Genomic DNA, 23,901 nt, shown 5'->3' with positions numbered 1-23,901 from the left:
TTCCTGGCTAAATGGCCCCAACTCTCTCAGCCTGTGTTCAGTGGAGAGGGGCCATGCCTTTCTTGAGCTGTGAATGCCCGACTGGGCACAGCACTCCAGGGAGGGTCTCTCTGGTGCAGGGTCTCTTTAGAGCACAGTAGAAGGAGGGATCACCTGCCTTAACCTGCTGGGCAAGCTTTTGATAAAATACAGGATTTGGTTGGCTTTGGAATGCAAACATATCATGCTGTCTCATGTCCAGTTTTTCAACCACCATTATCCCCAAGTCTCCCTCCTCAGGGCTCTTTATTTATTCAGTTCCAGTCTGTATTGACATTGGAGACTGATTTTCCTGAACCAGGCACAGGACCTTGTCCTTGTCCTCATTGAACTTCATGAGGTTCACAAGGGCCCACCTCTCAAGCCTCTCAAGACCCATTATCACCTGGAAAAAGAAGAAATAGGATGAGTTTTGAAATACATATTAAAGCTTTCTGGACACTTTAAATGTTTGGAATCTATAAATTTGATTAAGTTATCTTTTTTAAGGTGCATTTCATACATAACTTGTATAAAGCAAGGGTTACACAAAGTGTTTCCTGACAGATTCTGTAGCTCAAAGGCAAGACCTAATGTGTAATCGGGTGATCAGACATAACCTTTTCATAAAATATAAAAAAATTATAAAACCTTTAGTATCATCTTTAGCATAACAATGGTAAATTAGGGAGATAAAGTAATCTAAATCTTTCTGATATAATATTAAGACAGCTAAGCATATATATTGTGTCACTTTGCTTATAATTGTGTCACATTTCCTTGTGTTTTTTTGGTCAGTGTCTTTTTTGTTTGTTTGTATTAGTAGTATTAGTATTAATATTTAAACCTCTGCATTATTTTTCTTCTTGTTATCGCCAAATGTTTCTGGTTGCATTTTAATTTTAATTTATGGTATCAATCAATTTGGATTTAAGATGAACAGATAAAACCACAACACTGCTTAGCTTGCTGTCAAACTGGTAAACCCTGAGAACCCTTAACAAATGTATCACTTTCCAGCATGTTTTCCACCATGTTGAGAGTCTTGGAGGGACTCACTGTCTCATAAACAGTACACAGAAAATCAGCTGATAGCAAAAGGTCAGGGGAGGAGGTGGTTTCTTTCAACAATCTTTGTAATGCTGGTAAATTTATGACAAATAATATGATTTTATATGGATTTTAGTTGGGACCTTTAAATATGTTATGTTGACTTGAATTTGTCTTGTCAAATACTGGGAAAAGCCACTAGCAGTGAGTACTTCTGGAGAAGCTGTTGATTCAATTTACTGGAAATGCACTGACATTGGTTTTGTAATCTGCAGATGAAGTCTATAATTTGTTGAATGGAAAATTATTCCACTCAACATCTACAACTAGGGAAATAGTGTCACTACTAGAAACAATAATGCTTTACTTTTTCTTGCACTTGTCTGAATCAAAAGTTGAAGTCTTGCAGAACCACCTGTCAAAAACATAAAGCTGATGTAGAGCTCAGGTAAAACCTAAGAATTACAGGAACCAGAATTTAGATTTAATTCCTAATCCACTTCATGATGGCAGAATAGCAAAACTGTAATATGCTCAACATTTAAAGCAAAGTTTAGATCTACATTTTTATATCTGTATTTCAGTGTAAGCAGTAAAACCTATGTACATGTGAAGCCCATATCTAAACATCCATTGCAACACATGCAAATCAATCAATATAGTTAGCAAAGTTTGGCCTACTTTTCCTAAATAGACTCCTGTTCATTCAGCTAAATCATCCACTATATTTCATTGTGATTAAGAGAATTAAAAAATTCCTTTTTCTTGAAACCTATAAACAAACCAGAAAAATATCATTTTTGTTATCAAAACTCACAGTTCTGGCTGCATTAATAGGTCTTAGTGGCCTGTACCTCAAGGTGAGTTACTATCTTGCCAAGATTGGGTTGAATAATATTTTATCCTTCAGCAAGGAAATAGAAGACTATGCTGAGTTGTCTAGTACTGGATTGAATCAAAACCTTAGTCTTAAATTGTCAACCAGTTTCATTAACAAAGATATAAACATCTCCAGACATGTATGTGATCCTAAAATATAGGACTGTAAGGAATAAACTATAAGGAATAAATGAATTTCTGTAAATGACAATATCACCCTATTCACCAGCTGTGAAATCTGGATCTAGAGTTAGTTGCCTAAACACATATTTGCAATGTTATTTTAGGCCCTGTGGGCCATAGCTGATACCCAGGCAGGGCTTTAGGATCCCTTGTTTTTATTGTGTCTTGGATCTGCCAGAACTGTGGAGATGACTAGGATACCCTAAACTTTTTCAAATGGCTCAAGGAGTTTTTGTTGTTTTTTTTTTTTCACCAATGAATCAATCCTTACATAATTGTCTATGTAAATCTACAGGTTTCTGAAAAACTAATTTTAAATCAGATGAACCTGGTTTGTATACACAGAGCATGAATATCCCTTGGAAGAGATTAGGAAAATACTTACAGAAGGTTTTAGGGAAAAGATCAGTACTGTATATTGATATCCATCAAAAAAGTCATTCTGTCTCTGTGTTTCAATAGAAGGATTTTTTTTAACTTCATGTTCTTCTGCAAACACACTGCACAGTGTGTTTGCAGTCACAGATGCTCAATAGAGATTTTCCTCAACTTCTGTCTGTCTTGTGGCATCAGAATTCATCTGTTTGTCATTGGACTGTTCCAGAGCAGAAGGGAAACACAGCCTTTTCTTGCCTCTCAAGCAGCTCCCATAAACCACACTGCATCTACCTATTATTCAGCAACTGTTGCCATCTATCACCAAGGCCAGCTGTCTGCTCTGATTCTGTGGGTTTGGGAAACTGCTGTAGATTTTTGTTATTATATTTTGCCTGAAAAATACAACAATCAAGAACAAAATTATCCTTGGGTGACTATAAAATATAAATTAAAATTATTATTACATCCTAACATGTCTTAAAATTTTATGAAAGAAAGCTTTTAATTATAAAGATTGCCTGAAATTAATTGTGTAACAACTGCAATATCTTCCAAATATCAGCTAATTATTTTTTTTTCTTGCTATTTTGGATGACTAAAGTGTGTTTATAACTTGCCTCAAAAATCCCAGTTAGACATTCTATTAGACATTAGCATCATAATATCTTTCAACTACTCTGAAATTTACTTTTTTGACATTTAAGCAATTAAAAATAAGTTCCTGATTGAAAATTTCATCCTATTTTCTATGTTGAAAGTTTAAAAACTGTGGGCTTTGTTCCAGATCTTTCTTTTTCCATTCAAAACCAAAAGGAATAAACTGTTTGCTTTTCTAATAGTCTTTTAAGAGAGAACAAGGACTAGCCTTCACCATGTATTTCAGGCAGCAAGACTCTTAGCCCGGTGCTGCTCCAGTAGTTCAGCATGCTTCTGGCTGTGTCCCCTAGGATAGCAGAACTGTGGATGAACCAGAAAACCTTCACCATGCATTAGGAAAATAAAAGCACTTGTAAGTCTTTATCAACATCAAATAAGGGTGCATTTGCCATCACAGCCAAGATTTTAATGCCCTGAAGAGAGTGTTGGTCCTAAAAATAAATGTAACTTTATATCAACACAATTCAAGTTTCTCAACTTGAATGTTTAGCCCAGGGCTTGAAGTGGATAAAAGTCTCATGTGACCACATTGCTCTGTGTTTTGGAAACAAAATCTAAGCATGGTTTCAGATATGTGCATTGTTGACCTTTCTCAAAATTCTGACTGTTAATTTCCTACTTCAAGATGAAAAGCAGAAAATACATCACATTGTAGAATTTTTAAATCTCTGATCTGTATTTAAAAGGCAATTAAATTTCATGCAAGGTATATAAAATAATACATAATTCTTTACAACTTTCATTAACTGAAAATCTCATAAACTGCCCTAACAAAGTTACTGTTAGAGAGATGATGCACATGAGACTCATGGCTGATCCAAACGAGGTGCCAGACTGATGAGGAACCCCTTCTCAAAGGGAGCAGATGCTGGATTATGCAGTCAGAAAATCCTTTTATCTTCCTGGGAGTTTTATGAAGTATATTATTTAGTTCAGCTAATTTTCTTTGCCTCTATTACAAAGAGTCATCTGAAGAATAAACGTAGTCTCAAAATTTGGACAATTTTTTTTTTTTTACTTTTGGCTATTACATAGATTATACCAAAAGTTTAAATAGAGGACTTTGACACAACTGCTATATTTTAGACTACAAAAGTTGGGCAACATGAATCAAACTGGACCTGATGGACTGCTGTACTCCAAGCTAACTGTTCTCAAAATTTGAATTCTGCTTCATTCATCACATATAAGTGAAATTATATGTACAAGGTTTGGGTGTATCCTTAATCTCTGCTCTGAGACACCCTAAAGCCTTATGGCACCAGTATGTCTGAGTTTGGGATAGACTGACTAATAATTTGACTGTAAATTTTCACTGTCTCAGAAAACTGGCTTGGAGATCTTCTAAATATATGTAATTAGACCCTTGCATGTACAACACAGTCTCCTTAATTTTTTTTTTTTTTTGTAACCTTCAATTTAAACCAAAATGATACAACCCATTGTGCATGAAACAAAGAAAATCTTTGGAAACAAGCATAAATTCTTTGAAAAAGTAGTCCTATTATGGCAAAATCTTTCTGTAAAATATTCTCCTACAAAAAAATCAAACAAAAAACAACCTCAAACCTCTCCCGAATAAAAAAAAATTACAAGTCTACTTGTAAGATTTTCTTTTCCTTGCTTAGTATCATATTCAATATTTTTTCTTTAAACTTGAAAAAATTTCATTAAACTATTCAAAATTGCAACTAAGGTTTTTGGTTTTTTTAAGACTCCAAGATAAGGCATCCAAGTGCTGGAGAACAGATACTCAGCTGGAATTAGTGGTAACAGTTACATTAATATAAATTTTACTGAGTTAAGGATCTTATCTAAATCCTGAAAAATTCTACCTAGTCTAGAAAGTTTTACAAAATCAAAGCAACCATAACATGGATTTGATAAGCAAGTGTTACAAATATAAATGTTTTTCTTCTTTCATTGTATTAGCAAAGTTAGATGAATAAATGTGAATGTAATTACATTTTTTAATTGTGCATCTATTCAGATGTATTTTTGCTGATACAACCTGAATCCAGAATAGCAGAATCTATGATTACTTTAAATCTCAGACTTTGCATCATTAAGCTTGCTCAGCACTCTGATGCAAGTCCTCTAGGGAAAACTCATGAGCTGCAGAGGATACTATTAATGGCTTTGTGAGCTGTGATCTTCCCACTAAGAAAAATGCTGACAAAATGCTAATTATTCTATGGAGATATGAAGAGGATTCTCTTTCAAAAAATATGGGTGACTCTGGACCTGGGTTTTGACAGATTAATAAACTTTTTGTTTTTATCAAATTCTGAGTGGTTGGTTGTAAGGTTTCTCTTGTTAAATTTTTATAGGGTTTCAGTGTACAAACATTCTCCTAAATCATTACAGTACACATTGCTATATAATTACATCACAGAGGGACTATATGAATGGAACTGAATGCCCTCTGTTTATTCTCATTCAAAGATACCAGGCTGTTTCAAAACACGCATGAAATTGCAATTTCCCCATTTTATTTTAAACATAAACATAAATAAATAAATAAATAAGATAAAATAGGCAAGGATTAAAAACTCAGAAAAATTTTTCCCATTAGCAACTCTTCTAACTTTGTATCTTACATTCCACACAATATATTTATTATTTGCTGTTATTTGTATTTAAACTTCCTCTATAATCTTTGGGGTTTGTTTGTGTTTTCAGAACATTTTTTCTTTTACTCCTTACTTGGTATTTAGATTTTGTGCTGTATACTTGCTGATATCTGCTTTATTCTTATGTCCAATTTGATCTTCTACTTTTTATCGATATATTGTATGATAATGCTCTGAGTCATGACTCATTGTTCAAGATGGGTTTGGAAGGGGCCCTGAGCAATCTGATGTAGTGGGTGGCACCCCTGCCCTCAGCTGTATGTGTGAGTTTGTGTGTGTTCAGTGAGATGATATTTAAGTTCCTGTGGCACTCAACCCTTAGGAAGAAGGGACCACCCAAGATTGATACAAGCCAAAGAAGGCAGAGTTCACAAAAACTTACAGTTTTATTAGGATATTATGTGCTTGGCATGGAAATTGGTATTAATTAGTCCCCTATCTTCTGGTATAAACACACAACAGTGAATTTTGAGAAAGGGATAGAGGGGAAAGAGAAGAGAGAGATTAGAGAGAGGCAGAGAATAAAGAGTAGAAAAAGAATAAAGGAATTTCACCAGTCCTGACTCCAACGCCAGTCCACCTGATGTGGTGTCCAGGGTCTTGAAGGCACACACCTGGATTTTGTGGGGGTATCTATTTATAGACAAATTTTCTTCACCCTGGAGATAAGTATCTCACATTTTTTTTAAAATGCAAATTAGTTATCATGCACATCCCATTCTTCTAGATCTTTTTGGAAAAGCCTCTCTTCTAGGCTTCTCCAAGTCTTTTTCAACCCAAAGATCCCTCCAATTTTCAAAGATTCTATTAATCCACAACATTATGCTATTATGGAAAAACTTATTTCTCACATGTGTAGACAAAGCACTTTTCGTAAAGATGCAAAACCTTTTCCCTCATAGTAATTTTAGAAGTATCAGGGTATCTTTCTCTTAGTTATAATATTAATATGCATATGAGTCTATGCAAATTTATATTGAAATCTTTCCATAAATCTGCCAAAGTATTTATGTATTATTCACCACGGAAAGAATATCAGAACATTAAATTCTGGTGAAAAAAAGCTGTTTGGGATGGAACTTAATGACGACAGATAACAATTATCAGGAGTTACACTGATACACACAGACACCACACACATATTTTGTATAAATATAAAATATATTTATATAAAATATGTGTGTGAAAAGACAGAAATAAATATGAAGAATACTTGTCTCAGAGCCAATTGTTCCATGCTCTTCCTACTGCAGTACAATGAAAATAAATCTTGATTAAGGGTTGTAGCTCACAGCCACAGGGCCACTCTGCAGACAGAGTGAAAAATGAGTACATATCTACATGTCCAATCTAATGCTGAATTTATGAACTGCAGAACAACCACACCTATTCATAGGTCTAGAAAATCTTTGTGTTTCTGCTCGAAGAGAAACAGCTCTTTCACACAGAGTATCAAAAAGAGATGATATTTCAATATGCATTGAAAAAGAAGCAACAATGAAAAACATAAGCCTTTTGAGAATTTGCAACTTACTTCATGATATGTGTAAGTCAATGTTTTACTTTAAAAAGTAAAACAATCCTAAGAAATAAAAGCACCTGAGACACCACTTGTAACTTTGATGTCATTTATTTCAGATAGTCTGTCAAATCCTCAGCAAAATAATTTCTTTGTAGAAATGCCAAAAGTACATTGGCCTCAAGTACAAGAGAGACAGAAATAAAAATAAAATTAATTCAAGCATATATAAATTAAGACATGTGTTTATGTTTCTGAGATTGTGAAGTTCTATAAGTGACACACCTTGTCAACTTATTCTTGTTTGTCATTCAGTGTAAAATAAATCCATTTCTTTTTCCTTCCATCTTTCATCTTTTTTGACGGGTAGCATTGCAAACAAGTGTATCAGTCAAGGAGGGTAGTATATGTGTCTTGTGACTTCACTGAAGCTCTAAATAATATGGTGTTTGCAAGTAAAAAAGATAATTGCCAACATTACTATATGGATATGCATAACATCAAATATAGTTCAGGCATGTAGACAGGGATGTAGGAACAGCATGAAAAGAATCAATTGTGTTACTCTCATAAGCAAGCTTTCTAAGTACTGTAGCTGGAGTAAATTAAAATCTTGTTGCTTAATTAAAGTAATAAAACACTGTATTTTGTTGTTTGTTTGTTTGCTGTCACCAGATCTCAAGATAAATAAAAGAGTTTCTGAAGTTTCTGAAGTAACTTGGTAAAAGGGTGTTATAAGCATAGGAATCAGGACTGTGGGCATTGCTGCAAACTGCACAAGCATACTTACAACCTTTACTATATATACACTGAGAAATAACAAAGACAGAATGCAAGTTACATAGATGTTGACCTGATTTTATATGGTTTTAGTATATATTTGTATGCACATATAAGGATTAGAACAAATATTTCTGTAATTATGTCCTTATCCCTTTAAATAGATTTAGGGACCTGCAATAATTTAGAAAACTAATATAATCTAAATATCAAGAAATAGCTAGTATAAATAATTTTCATAGCATGCTGTTATGAAATTATGTTTATATGTAATCTTACATATGACCATGTTTATTATGTTAGTTTTGTAATTGATTTAGGACTGTAGTTTCAAATTAAGTATTTTTGCAACAATGGCAATGTTCTTTGTGATTTGGGTTTCGGTGGAGTTTTTTTGGTTTGTTTTATTTTCCATTCAGTACCTTTTCAGTTTATAGCAAACTCTCAGCATCTGCAGTAAAGGAGATGGATGTCATCTGGAGAAACTGAAAAATTGTAGGAATGAGAGTACTCCTGTAGAGGAAACATGCATTGAAAAATACTGATACAAGAGACTCTAACTAAAATAATTTAGAGAGAGAACTGCTATATGCAAAAACGCTACTATCTAGTTTAATTATCAAGGAAGTTTATTTTCTAGCATGTTCCTTGCATTGTTTCTGTTCAGTAGTCCAGCTTTAAAGAAAGAAATATGTAATTTTGTAAATACACCTTTTGAAATAACTTCTATTCCTCAGACAATAGTCAGACTGGTTAAATTTATTGTATTCATATTATATTGCATTTCTTTAAAAATATAATATCTGTAGAAATATTTTCAGATGTTTTTGTGTTGTTTGTATAAAATCTGAGCTCCTTACCAACACTGTAATAAAGTTCATACTTTGTTGCTCTTTGTCATGTATGCACCATTTTATTTTTCACATGTCTATAACACTCCACTATTTTCTCAAGACCCTTTTCAGTTCTATTGTTTCTTGACAATGTTTTTGTGCTTTCTGAGAAAGCCTGAATACTAATGTAAGTAGCAAACAAGTTTTATGAGGGAAAGAGAAAGTTTGTGGCAACCAATGAACTCCCATACATATTATTCCTAGGCAGGAATTAAAATTCCAGAAATCACACAGTTTGATAATTCAACAATATTCACAGATGCAGTTACACTTTTAAACATAATTTATTTTAAATATAGTCTGGAAGGTATCTGAGAGTTTCCATAAGATTAAGAAACTCTGGTTTATTACACAAAATACTCTAAGTAGCTGATGTATTTGAAAATAGTACTTGCAATGGTAACTGCATTAAAAATATTAGGATTTTGTTCTGTTCTTGAAGATTTTTTATATCTATCATTAAGCTATTTTGAATCAAAAACTAGAAACAGAAAAATTCTGTGATCTCGGAGTCTTCTTTGCCATGATATAAATTGCCAGTGATTCATTACACAGATGGAATACTCCTTCAAGAAGGAACTATGCATGTCCAAGAACTCTAAGTACTGGGAAAGTACTAGAGATATTTTAAATTATAAAATGCAAATTATATTGATTTGCTAAAAAAAACCCACAAAAAACAAACAAAAAAAAACCCAAAACAAAACAAAAAAAACAAAAAAAACCAACAAAAAAAAAAAAAAAAAAACAACAACCAAATCCGAACCATCACAAACTATCATTAGTCAAAGACCAGAAATGAAAAGGTTAAGTAATTTGAAAAGTTCTGAAATTTCACAGCTCAGTGCTTGTTGGCCTCCTTTTTGTAACAAAGTATAATAAAACAGGCAGCTTTAGATTTTTTAGATTCAGTGCATGCCTTCCACTTTGATTGCCACTTAGAAACAAATGCAAACTCTCTGTAACTTGATGACTAGCTCTCAGGATCTTGAGACAGAATAGCCAATAATTAATGAATGTTGGAGGTTTTCAGAATGTTCAAACATTTTCTTCATCTGATAAATGTAGATTAATTGAAACCTTTTATTTGTAAGGAAGAGGTAAAAAATATGCAGCCATATGACCCTTTCAGATGTAATTATAGATCTCAGGTTTTCTCACAGGGCTCTCCACTAAAGTGTCACTTTAAAATCATTCAACCAGGGCCCATTTGTGAAAACCTAATCAGGATGTATGGACTAAATTCACCAATACTCACTCTCTACTTCACAAAATCATGTACAGATTGAATGAGAATGAAACAAACCTGTCCTGAGAGCTGCAACATATTTCAATACTGTCCTTATTAGCTATACACCCTCCTGTATAACTTTTAAGTATCATTCTTATTTATATCATAAGGAATGTAATCTTGCAGGAGACCATGTTCCTTACTAAGATCAAAATACTTTATATTTGCATGTCTATGTTTGCAGTATTGCAATTATCTTCTCAAGGCCAAAATTAAATACTTATTTCAAATTAGTGTTTAAAAGAAATTCTTTTCTTTTATGAGATTTTTACAAAGTATAGTTGTGTACTTTATAAGTAATATTTAGTGAGAATTGCCTTTATTTGACCAAACAGTGTTCCTGAACATCACTGGGATTTCAACCAGTACATACCACTTCACTTCTACTGTTCCTTGTTCCTCACACTCTTCCTCAATGCCAGCATCTGGTTCCTCTCAAAGGATTTTGATCTTTGTGAACTCCTCCACTGTGAGTGCTTTCCTTGGGGAAGAGTAACTTCAGGGACAAACTAGTTCAGTGTATGCTCCTCTGTGGTCCATGTTTCCTGCCCACTCCTGCATGTGATGCTTTCTATGGGTTGCAGCTTTTGCCAGGACACTGCTCCAGTGTGGGCTCTCTATGAGCTGCAGCTTTTTTCAGGGCACAGCTATTTTCTCTGCTGTGGTGTCTAGCAGGGGCTACAGGTGAAAATTCCCTGTGTCATGGTCCTCCATGGGCTGCAGGGAGATTGCTTCACTGTGTTCTTCTCCATGTAGGGATGAACCTACACCTCTGTTCAGGTGTGTGGGGAAAGAAGTCCTCTCCTTCTTCTCTGATCTCAGTGTCTGCAGGAATGTTTCCCTGACATTTTCTCACTCATCTCTCCCAGCTGCTGCATACTGTTTTTTTGCTGTTTCTGAAATATGCTATCACCAGCATTACTGATGGTTTCAGCTTTGGGCAACGGTGAGGATTGGTTGGAACTGGTTTTGTCCGACATGGAGATAGTCACTGACCTCCTCTCACAGAGGCCACCCGTACATAGGCCCCTTGTTACATAAACCAAATACAATATTTTTAAGGGTTATAAAAAAAAAAGAAAAAAATAAAATACCCAATAGAATTATGATTTTTGCTAAACAGAGGCCTAAGAATAGTTTATTTTTATTTTTTACTAATTACTCTTTCTTTCCCTCAGAATATATGTCTTTCCCTTAATTAGTTACTAGCAAATAAGCTGTTCTGTGACACACCATAGCAGCCACTTAAAATGTGGTTGCTATTATCATAATTTCAGGTTGATTGCATATGGTAGGAACACAGTATATTCTAACTCCTTTGTGGTCCCCCATAAATGGTAGTGTTTGCATTAATCAGGTATTTTCTCATGCCATATAGCTAATTATGGCCCTAAAGCATTAAACAGGATGAATTTTTGTTGGTAGAAAAAAAATGAAAATTCATATATACTTAGTAAAGTTCTCTGTGATTCACAATAGTTTTTAATGTAATAAAATTTTCCAGTCATGTATCATTTTGCCTCTAAAACAAGATTGAAAATAAATTAATTTGGCAGCTTAATAAAGATTATATTCAAGAAACAGAAAATAGTGCTATCATGTGCGCGAGGGCGTACACGGCCCTAAGTCTGGCTAGCTGAAGGGGTAAAGCGGCCGACGCCCCTGCGCATCTGAGGCCAGCCCCCCTTGGCGTCCTGGCCTCGGGCTGGGCTGGATTGCGGACTTGGGTTCGCGCTGGATGAGATGAGAGAGGAGGCGACCACTTGCTGGGGGTAAAACGTCGGTTTATTGAAGAGCCCACAGGCAGCACAGGGCAAACCAACAGGTGGAAAAACCCACAGCAAAATGGCCACGAACACAGGGGGAGACAGAGTTTTACAGGGAAGGGGTGGAGACGGGAGGGGAAGCCCAGCTAACCAATAGGGGAACATGTGGGGAGTTACATAAGAAAACTGACACAAGAACTTATCCAATAAACATAGAACAAAGGAGGGGTCCTGAGACGTCAGCCAACCACAACCCCCAGAGAGAAGAATGTTCTAGAAAGCAGGGAGGAGTGGGGGGTGATTGACTGGGCTCAGGGAGGAGGAAAACTTTACTTATATGGTGGGATAAGGGAGGAGCAGTTATGTAACTTGGGAGATTGACAATTAACAGGGGCAGGGGTAACCATAGTAACATAACTGCCAAAGGCTCTGTGGCGGGAAAACTGGAGGGGGAAGAACCATCTTACAAAGAACAGGGGGGGAATAATACATAAAATGGGGGAACAAAACAAGAAATTTAAAAATACACTACAACAATCATGCATGTAAAAATCTGTGTTTGAACAAATACCTAAAGACAGAGAAATGCAGCACTGACAGTTAAATGCATGCACAAAGAGAAGTTAGTCATCATAAATAATAACCAAAAGAGTTAATACAAAATTATTGTTTAGAAAAATACATATATCTTCTAAATATTTAGAGCTTTGATAACAAGAGATATCTTCTAAATATTATTTCAGTTGGTGCGACAAAGCTTGCTTCAAGATTACAATTGTTGAAACATTAATATTTTAAAATATAGCTTGTCATTAATGGTCTCAGGATTCATAAGTTAAAAGGTTGGAGAAAAGAACACAAAAGTAGAAAATTTTGAAAACAGAATAGATGAATCTGTTCTATTTGCTGCATAGTCTGCTTATTTCATGTCAAGCTTATTACTTTGCAATTACCTGAATAGATATCTGTGCCCTTCCATAGGGTTTTACATTAATTTTTTCACTCAGTTCTTCCTTTACAGAGAGAGGGAGATGGGGGGCCCAGTTTTCCCCTGAGGCACCTATGCAGAAGGTGAGGGTCTCTCCCAGCAAGGGTTGGTGCTGAAAATCACAGTCCAGTGGTTGCTCCCATGAGCAGCAGCCCACCAAGGATAAGGAGAAAGAGCAGGGAAGGTTCAGCAGTAGCAGCAAATCCTCTCGGCAGGAGAAAGTCCAGCACCAAAACACACAACCCTGTGCCCTCCAAGCTGGGCAAAGACTGAATCACTCTTTGCTAAGAGGCTGCAAAAAACCACAGCACTCCCCCTGCTCCACCAGAACCATTCCAAGAGTTCACCAAGGCATTGGCTACGTCTTTTGACTCTTAATCAAGGCCCACTGGCCATTTCCACAGCAAATGGGAAGAAAACTCCCTTAAGAAACCTAACCCCCAACATCAAGTACTCTAGATGGAGAATCTTTTCCCTACAAAAACTGAGAGGGTGATTCTTCTGACATGGATAAGCAGGGATCTTTTAAAAAGAAGTAGAGAGGAGCCAGGAAAATATAAAAAGTTGAAGGAGCCAGAAACCTGGAACTCATATCCTTGTTTTCAAGAGAATGTAGATGCTTCATTAAAATGTATTGATTTGGAAAAAAAAAGCGAAATTTGTAATAATTCATGCATTTTCAGTGACTATTTTTTGTCTGTTCTTGTAACAATCTATCAAGGAATCATTTCTTTCCTATGAGAAAAAATGCAATTTAGTCTTCTCTGAGGCCAAAAATTAAAATCAGGAAGAAAAATTGAGCATTATTAACAACAAAAAAAAGTGGGGGTGGGGAGGAGAATACAAAAAATATACATGCATATGCCCTCTTATATATACAATATAAATACATATCCTCTCATGCATGCATTTAAATTCCTAAGATAGTTTATTTGCTTCGATATAGAGTCAGGGCCTGGAACATATTACTTTTTTTTTCATTCTTTTTCCAGTTTACTTCAATATACCTTAATAATACTGGAGAGGAACACATGGTGCAACAAAGGCCAAGCATAAAGAAATTGATCTATTAGTGAGTGAATACTATAGGAAAAATCGATCTTACCATCTTTATTATGCAGAAAAATAGATTGTTTCAAAGCTTAATGCTTGTTACTGAAGAGTTAACAAGTACAGTTCATTCCAGGCTTGGAGAATTATTCATTTCCTCCATGGAAATTTCTGATTCATAGGCAATTAGCAGAGAATAAATAGTTTTATGCTCATAACTTTGTATATGAAAAAAGAAACCATGCCCTATATATTAAGTCAATAATTTATTGTTAGCATAATTGATATCTAAAAGCCTAATCCAAGAATCATAATTAGTCAAATTGTAATTATTTCAGATATTGAAATAATACATTATGAATTTTTAGCAATAAAAACAACATAATGGAAGTGGATAAACATATACTTTTGCCTTTCATCTCTCTTCCTGATGTTCTGTAAGTCTATGAAGGGTATAATTTCTCAAGCCCTCTACCATTTTAGCGTGCCTGTATTTGTACAACATTGCTAGAATTATAAAACCATGATGGTTCATACAAAGTTAAACAAAAGTAAATCAAAGTAGTCATAAAAATAGAAAAATCACTGTTACAACTAACTCACAGTCTTGAGATCTTGCAAACTCATTACAAACATTATCTGCTGCTACTAGAAAAACACCACCATATGACAGTGCTATGTGAATAACAGTGGGTCTAACAAAACAGGTCATTGTTAATTACATGTACCCTGGGCTCTAAACCTGAAGAAACCTGGATATCTATTGTACTTTCACATCCTCTCATGATCCTTGACCAAAATCTAACTAACATTTTCAAAGCTTTTTCTTGACATGTGCTGAAGACCCATGCTCCTATTTCAGCTTTTTGGCATCCTTAGACACCAACAGAAGCTCAGTCGGAGCTGCAGTGGGGCAGCACTGGAGTAGATCAGCAGCTGGAGTAGATCAGCAGCCCACTGCTGGTCTCTCAGATGGTGAGTAGCTAGAGCAGCTCCCAATCATGCCTGATGCAAAAGGAAGACTTTAATACAGCAGCATTACCACCCTTTTAATGTAGCAAATTACATGTGCTTCAAAATGTCTTTCTCCATGGTTTCAAAATATCAGGAAAAAGAGTAGGCTAGCTGTCTGGCTCAGGTCACAGCTTACTGAGGAACATCTAGCTCTGTGTTGCATCTAACCTGTGCATCTTCCTGCCTACAGCTTTATGTCACAATATTTCCATTCTGTCCATACAGATACTGTGTTCACAGTGACATTCACAAGGCTGAATAGGAGTTATGGAGACAAAGAAGTTCACTGAGCCAAAAATTTGTGGGTTTTTTTTTCTTTTTTTTTTTAACTAATTTCTTTTTGGTGTATTAGTTTTCAGTTCCCTCTATTCCTTGGTCAAGAAGAACATATGGTTTCATGAGTGCTAATCCTACTGCAAGATAAGAAGGTGAAATATGCTTTCACTAGACATAGATGATATACATTGAATTTGGACTATGATACTTTGTTCCCAAGGGCAGTGTGATGCTTCACAACAAGTGTAAGTTGATTACAGTAAAACAAACAGGATCAATTTCCTTGTATCCATGTACATTGAATTTAATGATATGTGTGGCTTCTGGAAAACAAGAGTTGAAAGCCTTTTACTTGGCAATGTACTCAATTGGTACTGCTGACTTGACAGTGAGCTGTATCTGCAGTGAGCAGATACTTCAGTGTTAAATGTTGCCTTAATCCAAATGGTCTCTGTGTCTGCACCTCCATAATGAAATTACTTAAGACAATTGCTGCTTGCCAAGAGATCAATCTGAATAATACAAATCTTGTCAAAGAGCTGAAGGAGGCCATCATGAAATTCAGGCAATTTTTTCCCTTTAACTCCAGTCATATATGATATAAGGTAATGTAGAGAAACTTAGCACTTGATGTAGAGAAACATAGCACCTAATTGATATTCCATTTATGTTTTCAGATGCAACCAGACTTGTTCTTCTAAAGAGTAAGAACAGAACTTTTAAACAAATATTTTGATGACATTTTGCTGCCACTATCTGTCTTTTACTATAAAGACTGAAGTGAGATACATTAAAAAAAATGCTCAAGTCACTATAACTACACATTTCCATTCACAAATTAATTAAGCACTTCCCACCCATCCCAAACCGATCCTTTATTTTTTTTTCCCTGTCTCCTTCAGTTTTTGCTTCAATAAAAAGTGCGAAAATGACAAAAATTGCTAGAGCATTTCCCTTCAAACTGCAGTACCTTGTCTCTCAGATTACATTCTGAACTGAATTCAGCCCAGAAGAATTTGATAAGGGTGCCTACCAGACCAAACCCTCTACATCAAGTACGGTATGCATGTAGCTGTATGTCAGAATTGTCACAAAACATCAGGGAGGGTCATCCAACTCTACTTGTCGGAGTACAGATATATTATCAAATCTAGAAACCTTGATTCTCCTCAGAGAGCAACAGACACTTCAAGGATTTGTTTCATCTAGCCAAATTAAAGTATTTGAGGTGAAATGAATCATGTTGGAAGAACACTTGCTTGTTCACTGACTGTTGGGAGAAAAGGGTTAAATGCAGAAGAGGAAGAAGGATTAGTTTTGCTTAAAGTGACCTTGCAGCTAAGAATGCTAAAACTGTCAGTGTGGAAAAACTACATTTATTATGCCTAATGTTGTTTGTTCTCTACCTGTTTGAGAAGTAGAAATCCTGTGGAGAGATAGTGCACTGTCACATGGATGTGTGAATCCTTTCACCATTGTGAGGCCAGCAGTGAGCCCCATCTCTGCCACAGTCCACATGAACAGAGCAAAATGGAACCCGTGTCCCTGTGAGCCTCTGCTGGTGTTGTTAGCAAGGTAATGAAATTAATCTACTCTCTGCATTTTGGCTGTGCTTTGATGGGTGCTCTTGGTTACCCATAAGTGTCAATTCATGCACCAACTGCTAAAGGGTATCAAGAGTGATGGCGTCAGATGTAGATGCCAACATGGACACAGCTGAATTCCAGCACTAGATGTCCACATTGGGCCACCTTCTCCTGGAGGAATCTCTTCACCCTGGGGACCCTGACCATAATATACTCAGACATTGGTAGGGCTAAGGTGCATCCTACCACTGGGTTGTAAAGAGGACAAAGGCATAAAATCAAACTGACTCCTAAAATAAGTTTAAAATTGCGATTTAAATAGAAACTGTCTTTAGAAGTTACAACAAATTTAAAAAGTTGTGCACCCTTTTTATTTTTTTTCTCTCTGATAATGTTCGAAGATTTGCATTCTCACTGAAACTTTTGACCTTTTTTGGGTTTTGTTTAATGAAATGAATTTTCTATAGTTTCCTATGGGTTCAACAAGAGCAAGATATTTTTCAGCACCTACCTGATTTTTAGAGACAAAAAAAGTCTTGGCTAAATGTTACCTGTCATAAATTGATAAATTCAAATACACACTGACGTGAATGATGCTATTTGGTAAATGTAAGAGCCTTCGAGTGTTTGAGCTTTCGAGAAGCAGATTTCTAGTGTGGCAAATTCATTGAGATTTATTAAAAATGTCTAAAATATACTCAGTTCCAGGAAATCCATGCTGCATGTTTTATTCAAATATGAGATATGTTTACTGTAAAACATTAAATCCATGTTCTAAATGCTGATTCTAGGGAAAAATTACACATATATTGATAGAAAAGTGGCAGTCGAATTATCATCTCTAAAGCTATAAATGCACTGGAATTAGAGTATTTCAATGTTATAAGGCACCATTCACAATTCATATTAGAAAATTGCAGATTTTTTCTCTGAAACTAACTCTTGCAAAATAGTGGAGCATCAGAGGTCTGAACCCTCTTTTTCCTGGCCTCTAATGTTTCCAAATATAGAAATATACAAATTAGCAAGGTAGATCAAAGTTCTGTTCAGCTCTTTGCAAAATATTGACTAGCAATCATCGCTCCTTATTAGTTTACTTCTAAAATTAATTCTGATGTAGCTGACCTGCAACAACACAGTTCTCAGTTCCTGTAGTACTGATCAACCTGTTTTTACACTCTAAATTCGCTGTTCAAGCACTTAAAGCTTTCTTAGATGCCCATCCTGCCCTTCTGCTCCTCAGTCTCCTCACCTACTGAGACAGCATCAGATGAAAAGCTGGAAATGCAGTCCATAGTTTTCTTTTTAACATATGTTGGGAGTGTTTGCTTCCATGTTATGGAATGGCTTTGCCAAGTCTTTAATTTTCCTGTTTGCAAACAGAAATCTGATCTAAAATGTATGTAAAGAGTGTATTTTGGCTCAGCTAGCCATCTAAATGTTAAATGGCTGGTCAGAGTTCAAAATGCAGCCTCCCTGTATAGTTACTCAAGAGAAAGAGGCAACTCCCTAAAGGCAATCCATCCTTAGTTGTGTGTCTGAGATAAGGGGATGAATTTTCTGTGGCAGAGTCTATTTCTCTATTGACTAAAAGGGGAGGGAGAAGAGCCCTAGACAAATAGTTTGACTAGATGCCCATTTTTCAAGCAGCTAGAGTTAGGCGAGATGCATTTCATCCAGGAATACTTCTCTCTGTAATGTCAATCCACCAGTGTTCTCTATCAGTTGGGTATGCAAAAAATAAAAATATCCCTTTAATCATGCAGAAATGCAAAATATCCCAGTTTCACAACACATTAATGCCCACACAGGCATTTGCAGCCATTCAGAAAGAAATTCTCAACCTCCAGGCCCTTAAAACACATCTCTGGTGCAATTCCTTTGCCCAGAACTACAAACAACTCTTCAAATATAATACAGAAGGAGTTTCATATCAACTCTTTCTGTCTCTTCAGCTCACGACTGACCTGCATTAAAAAAAAAAAAAAAACAAAACCCATTAATCTCTTAAATAAAATATCAGCAGTCTAAGTACAGATTTTTAATTACAACATGGAATGAGGGACTAGAAAAAGAACAGAAAATAAGAACAGGATGGGAAACTTCAAATAAATGCTTATCAGTGAGAAACAAGTACTTTTAAAATATTATGCAAGTTATCTTACAGCTTTAATATAATAGCAAGTATAGCTTGTGGGTTTTTTTTTTTTTTTTGTGAAATGTGCTGTCAAAAAATATCTATAGGTAAAAAGAGTGCGAGTAGTGTAAAAAGAAATGTAATATCTGAATTTGAGTGTATATGACGTATGAGGGGATGCTGAGATATTACTGACATTTTAAAACTTGGGGATTTATTCTAGTGAGAGCTTAAGCAATCAATGCCAGCTGCCACAGCAAATGAAAACCGATCATATACCCAAAGCTTTGCCATTCTTATTTATTCACCTAGTGTCATTTGAAAGGATGCTTCACTAAATCCAAAAGATCTTTGTCGGTGAGGATAATTTACTCAAATTTTGTATGAGTTACTCTTAATTCTCTGTCCTGACATGACATAGAGAAGTTGTGGACCTACAAGTATTTTGCAGATCATGAAATAGACCCTGGGATATCTCTAGGCTACTCCTCTGCCAACAAAAGGGCACCTCTGGGGTCAGATGAGGCTATTCAGGTCTTGGTCCACTTGGGGAATAAAATCTTCTAAAGGATGGATGCCTCTAGGGACAACAAAATCCACTGCTGACTGTTCTCAGCAGAAGAGGATTTCTGTTGAGGTCTTCTTTTTTCATCATATTATTCCATTAAATGAGGATAATAATTTGAGAAAAGTTTAAAACTGAAGGAATTTTAAGTAGTTAATTTGGTCCTTAACAATTTCAGTTAAAGTTACTGGTGATAAGTCTGTGAAAAGAACAGAACCAACATCAGGATTTAGGTTATTTGAGTTAAAATTACAGAGAAAGACAAAAATCTGAAATAAAGGAAACAGAAAGCAATCTGTGTTCTATAGATACTATTTGTTGCTCTGACCCTTAACTATAATTGTGCCCTTTTGGTTTGAAACAGCAACACAAATGACATGTAAATATTTCCAGCTTCTTTTGGGAGTTGATATCTGATAGGTGTCCAGTTGGTACCCAGTCCTGTTGCCTTAAAGAGTATCCCAGAATAATTATTAATGTGGAATAAAAAAGAAAATATTGCTACTGTGAGTTTCAATGTAAACATTGACTTCAATTTTAAAAACTAATGAGGTGTTGAAACTTTTTGGAATATTACTTGGAGAGGTTTATCCTTGAAATTTCTTCATTTATTAATGAATGTTTGCTATGCTTTCATAGAAATTCAAGCAGCTATTTAACCTACGGAAATATGGATTGTTTTCTCAACAATCAAATATTTATTTATATGCAGATGGGATACCACCTTTTGTGTTTATATTTAAGCACTGAGTTGAGATATTAATTTATCTCAATTAGTATAATTTTCCTTACAAGATTAGTTAGAAAAAAATATGTTATCAGTGGTTTTTTTCATTGCCATGCAGTGTCTATGCCGTTGTAGTTATATTAAAAACATATTTTAATTGTCAGCCTCTTTCTTTAGAGGCAACAGAATGCAGAAAACAAAATCTTGCTTTTTTTCTTTCCTCTGCAAGCCAAGGAACATTTTGATGATTGGGCCTCTCTTTATATTATTTCATATAGACACCATGAGTCATTCTGAGTAGGCTGCTCTTCTGCAGCATTTCCTTAAGAGGCATCTTGAGACCCCAGAAATCATGGAAAACTTTTGCAGTCTGGTTCTTTAATATTGTTTGTAACACATAGAATACAGTTTAGTTCCTCAAGACATTTAATAAATATTTCCACTCTATATTATAAATAGCACATTTCTGACTTTGGTTGTTTTTTTCTTCATGCACCCTACTGAGGGCAGTTTATAAAAGTCCTATAATTCATATTTTGAGAAATTTTATACTCCCAGTCTTCTTACAGATTACTTAATTGTTCTCATCAACATTTTCTTGCTGTTTTTCTGAACATTGTATTAAAATTCAATATGATTCCACAGCAAGTGCAAATTGAAACAGAATAACCTGAATAATGTCTTTCACATTTCTATATGTTTTTACTGAGTTTCTTCTAGAATATTTATGGGAACCAGATAGAGATGATATTATATAATCTAATTCTCTGTAAAAAAAACCCAACTCCTTTTAATGAGCTTTTCAGTCTCCTGACAAACTCCTGATTAAATTTCTTTACATTTTTGTCATCATCAAGGGATAAATAATAAAATTCATAAATATTGTGCCATTTTAGCAGTACTAATCTGTCAACAAGTATAAAAATATTAATAATTTTAAAGTATCATCAAAGTAATAAAAGTTTAGTAATGATAATTGAATTAAGCTCACAAGAATGACAAATGTCGAATTCTAGAAATGATGTTCCTATTTGTTTTGTTCTCAAAATAGAATGAAAAGATATTTTCTTCTTCACCATATTCTAACAATTATTACTCCACTGACTTATTTTTCTATTACGTAATGTCTATCCTATCAGAACTAATTGCTTGTGATATGAGGAATAGATGAAGGCAAATAACCTCAGGATGACCTTCACAGAGAATTTCCCTGAAGTTAACGACAAATTAGCATAAAACGTGTAAATTATTTTCCATATGAGAGAGACTATTGAAATTAAGTGATCATTCTTGCCTTGATTACTTTCTAGTGACTTTTTTTTATAACATTGCGACATTTCTATGGAAATATCTCTGCAAAAAAAGTAATTAATTTTAGTAGCAAATCTAGTAACAGATTTCACTCATTAAAATCATCAATGTTCCTTCAAAATTTTCTAGGATTTCTTTCTGAAATTAAAATAGGTAAATAGTTATATATTCTTCCACTAGTACTGCAACAATCATTGCATGCCTTTATACTAGTAATATTTAAAATTTATCATATTACTTTATTAGTTGAGAGCTTTTAAACTATATTTTCTCATACATAAAAAACAAGGAATTAAAAAAACTAGAATAATTGTAAAAGATAGCAATCTAATAAAATTCTCAATTAACATTATCAATATGCATTACTGGGCTCATTAAAATTGCACCATGGCAGTATAAATTCAATTTTAAAAATCTTCAAGTTTCTTATTAAGACTTAATGAAAAAAAGAAATAATACATATTTAATTATGTATTGAGCCTGCTAAAACTTATGCATGTTTCTAACTTAGAGGCAACAGTTGCATTCTTTTCATTATCACCATTGTTAGCAAAACATTAAACAGGTGTATAAGCTTTTTCAGGGTGAAAGTTTGCAACCGGGCTTCCTTGAGATAGTGAGTCCCAGTTTTTCCTTCTGAAATGGTGAAAAAAAATGACTTAAAGGTTTGTAAATATTAGGACTAGACATTCTTCTTTTTTTTTTCTTTTTCGATAAACTGGATGAGATTTAGCAACAAAATGAAGAAAGAAGTTAATGACCTTGGGAAATACGATGAGCAGAAGGCAGAGAGAAAGGTGATTAAGTAAAGACCATAACAGGTGCAATACTCTCACAGGCACAATAACATAACACTTGGATCTTATATTCCTTGTGCAGTAGCCATCAGACTATGAGTAAATTTCCTTTTCCTGTAATAACTGCTTCCAATATGTAGGACGCAATTATTAATGATTCTGGAGATAAGTGTTTCTGTTGGGAGAAGTTCTGTGCATGCATAGGAGAAATCTGATGGGAACTGCTATTGAAAGAGTTATTTAACTTGAAGGAAAGGCAGCCTTGGGCTCCCTTTACAGTCAAATGAATGATGTACTTATTTTTCATTATTTGTGTTAAAGAGCCCAGGATACCTTCTCTCCTGATATAAGTGCTTCTGTGTAGCAACTAACACTGTGTAGAATATATGCAACAGAAAGACAGGAAAAAAGAGATAATCATAGAATTGTTGAAGGAAAACAACTCTGAAGGGCACTTAATGAACACAACTGCTTCCTAATCTGCAGCAGATTGATTTTGAAACTTTTTTTCCTATTCAAGGTAATAACTTGGTCTGGCATATGTTTGACTGAATGGGAACCAATGTACTAAAATGTGACCATATTGTAAGAAAATCTCCCTGAACTTGGAGTGGTATTAATTGCTGCCTAGGTGTATGACTTTATCTTTGCTTTGATCAGCTCCTAATGCACATGAGTACTGCTCACCTTTGTACACGTCTGTCTTTCTGAGTGGATATTAGCCTTTAAAAGTTGTTGAAAGTGTAAGCAGAGCCATGTAATTGCTCAATGGTGTGTTTTAGAAGGAGGCTCTACAGAACATGGGATAATTTGGGCAGAAAGAAAACCAGTGGCTCTCAAAAGCTTTCCTTCTCTTTTTCCCAGCTGCTTTCTATTAAATGTAAGGTTAGAAAATACATTTACTATCATTTAATAGGTACAATCTACCTATAAAGAGTCAATTAGCTCTCAGGACAGATCTATTAGATCAGTGTTACACTTAAGTATTAGGATGACTCTTAAAAGATCTCCAGCAAATAACTAGTGAAAAATCACTGCAAACCAATGTCTAAAATATGCTTCATGAAAGTCTTATTTGTGAACTATTCCCCTATGATTCTTTAAAAAAGTAAAGCATATGATTTCCTTTTAAATCTTGTAGTCCTAATGTTTAAATAAAACAACAAAAAATAATATAATAATTATTTAAATTAATAAAAAATAAATTATCTTAACCAAAGGCATGTATACACAAAAAGATAAGGGGACATAGAGCACATGAGTTACTCTTTAGCTTTCATAACTGCAAGAAAATGCCTGAATTATAACCGAGCTTCATCCTGTAGTCCCAAAATCCAAGAGAAAAGTGAAAACATTTTCATTTTGTATACCACTAATTTAAGGACAGCTACATCCTGGCAGGC

The sequence above is a fragment of the Melozone crissalis genome, unplaced genomic scaffold (assembly GCF_028551555.1).
Source record: "Melozone crissalis strain CALT ecotype California unplaced genomic scaffold, PUWL_Pcris_2 ptg000013l_1, whole genome shotgun sequence".
Taxonomy (NCBI): Eukaryota; Metazoa; Chordata; class Aves; order Passeriformes; family Passerellidae; genus Melozone; species Melozone crissalis.
This window is presented reverse-complemented; position numbering follows the sequence as displayed.